We start from the raw sequence: 2,491 nt of genomic DNA, 5'->3' as shown, positions 1-2,491 counted from the left end.
TCGGCATTAGATTATTGATTTTTCAAGAGAAATCAGAGGAATTTTCTACAATTCCATAAAACAAATTTTCGAGTTTTGAACACCGATTCTTAGTCGGATTTGAATAAAATTAGTATGGTTGGACTCGTAATTGAATGGGTTATCGAATTTTGTGAGTTTCATCGGGTTCCGAGATATGGAACCCACTGTTGATTTTTTAGTTGAATTTCATATTTTTATTAGAAAATTTAGCATTTTCATATGGAATTGATTCCTACACCTCGTGTTGATTGTATCGAATTAATTATGACTAGATACGAGGTATTCGGAGGCCAATTCGCAAGGCAAAGGCCTATTGGAATAAAGAATTGCACGGTTTGATTCCGTGGAATTGTGTAGTCAAATAATTGATTCTGTGGAATTGTGTAGTCAAATAATCTTGGCATTGTCCATGTACTTTCATGTGTTATGGAAATCGAGCTGAGAATCATGTTAAAAATCATGCTGAGGCTATATGCCGGTATTATTGAGACCCACAGAGGTCATGTTGCTGTTGAATTATTTGATTAAATTGTAATTTCGTACTCATTCATATACATTCATTGCATATCATATCTCAGTCTCTGTTGTTATTTATTGATATATCATATCATCATTTTGGGCTAGTTTTATGATATTATAAGCCCGAGAGACTGAGAGACTGATAACTGAGTGAGGCCGAGGGCTTGATTGTGAGGATAATTATGGAATCGGGCTGCACGCCGCAACAGACCATATTGGCTTTATATACTTTATTATTATATGGATCGGGTTGTAAGCCGCAGCATGCCTTATATGCTTTATTATTGTGGGATCAGGCTGCACGCCGTAGCAGGCCAGATTGGCTTATTATAGCGCTTGGGCTGAAGGAGCCCATCCAGAGTCTGCACCCTCCCATAGTGAGCGCAAATGACATTATATTTGGGATGGATTTCCTAGGGCATGGAGTTGCCTTATTTATTTATGTTTGGGATGGACGTCCCAGGACGTGGAGTTGCCTTATTTATTTAGGTTTGGGATAGACTTCCCAGGGTATAGAGTTGCCTTATTTGTTTATTTATATTTGGGATGGAGTTCCCTGGACTGGATTGGCCCTGTACAATACTGAGTGGTTGAATGTCAGTTATTATGTATATGTGTATATATATATATATTTGGGATGGCTCTTTCCTGGGCTGGATTGGCCATATACAGTACTAAGTGACTATGTGCAAGTTGTCATTTATATTTGGGCTGGATCTATCCTGTACAGTGCCGAGTAACTAAGTGTGCAGAATATTGAGCGTGATGAGTGGAAATGCGAGACAGTGAGATTGAGTACTCTGTAAGTGTGAGTACATGAGTTCATCATTGTGCGGCATTGCATTAGACATGAATACTTGATATGTAGGCATAGAGAAGTATTTTTCCTCATGCCATCTGATAATGAGATTTCTTATCTGTCGTTAAAGTTTTTGAAAAAAATCACAGGTTTCAGACTTACTCATATTTTCGGTGACTTTCGGCAAAAGATTTGAGTTTTACTGTTATATTAAAAAGAAATGTTTATTTTTTTCTAGAATTTTATACGAGCTGAGCATTTTATTATCGAGTTATTACTTGTGTTGCTTTAAATTGTATTGCTATGAGATGTTATTAGTTATTGGAGTTGGACTCTGATCCTTGTCCCAGCTCGTCACTACTTTCAACCTAATGTTAGGTTTGTTACTTATTGACTGCATGGGGTCGGTTGTACTCATACTAGACTTCTGTACCTTGCGTGCAGATTTTAGACGTTGATGCTGCTGTACATGGCGAGAGCTGGCATTGGAGATGTACCTGCGTTCCGGTCATAGTTGCCTCTTGAACTTGGTAGCTTTAGATTTAAAAATTTGTTCATGTATTTTCAAACAGATGATGTATTTTATTTCACACCAGCTTTGTAAATTTTGAATCTTAGAAACTCATGATTTGTACTACCAGTCCTTGAGGAGTGTATTAGAGTCAGTTAAATATTAATTAAATCGAATATTTGTAAATTGGCTTACCTAACGGGTTGGGTTAGGTGCCATCACGGCTAGTTGGATTTTGGGTCGTGACATCTACTCCCTACTATTTCTTCCCCTCTAGCGGTTACTTTATAGTGATTAACGACTAATGTTTTTCCCAATTTCGCTCAATGAGCCTATCTATTGACATTTTCGGACCACCCATCCCCAAAATTCTAATGCCACCGGACCCCAACATTAACAGAGATGCCTCCTCATCTAAACATTTTCCACCTTTGCAAAGAAGAGCAATGGAAACGACACAATACCCAAGCAATCGCAGCTAGAATCTTATGTAGGAGCTCATGGCTACAAAGTTGGAAATCGAACACGACTAAAAGTAAGACTACCCCCAAGAGAACATGAAGTGATTGAAGGCAAAGCGGTGGTTGTTCTTATCAAGGAAGAACATGAACTCCACATGCCGGTGGACCATCATCGGTAAG

This window comes from Nicotiana tomentosiformis, chromosome 1, assembly GCF_000390325.3.
Source record: "Nicotiana tomentosiformis chromosome 1, ASM39032v3, whole genome shotgun sequence".
NCBI lineage: Eukaryota > Viridiplantae > Streptophyta > Magnoliopsida > Solanales > Solanaceae > Nicotiana > Nicotiana tomentosiformis.
Note: the sequence above shows the minus strand (reverse complement) of the source record.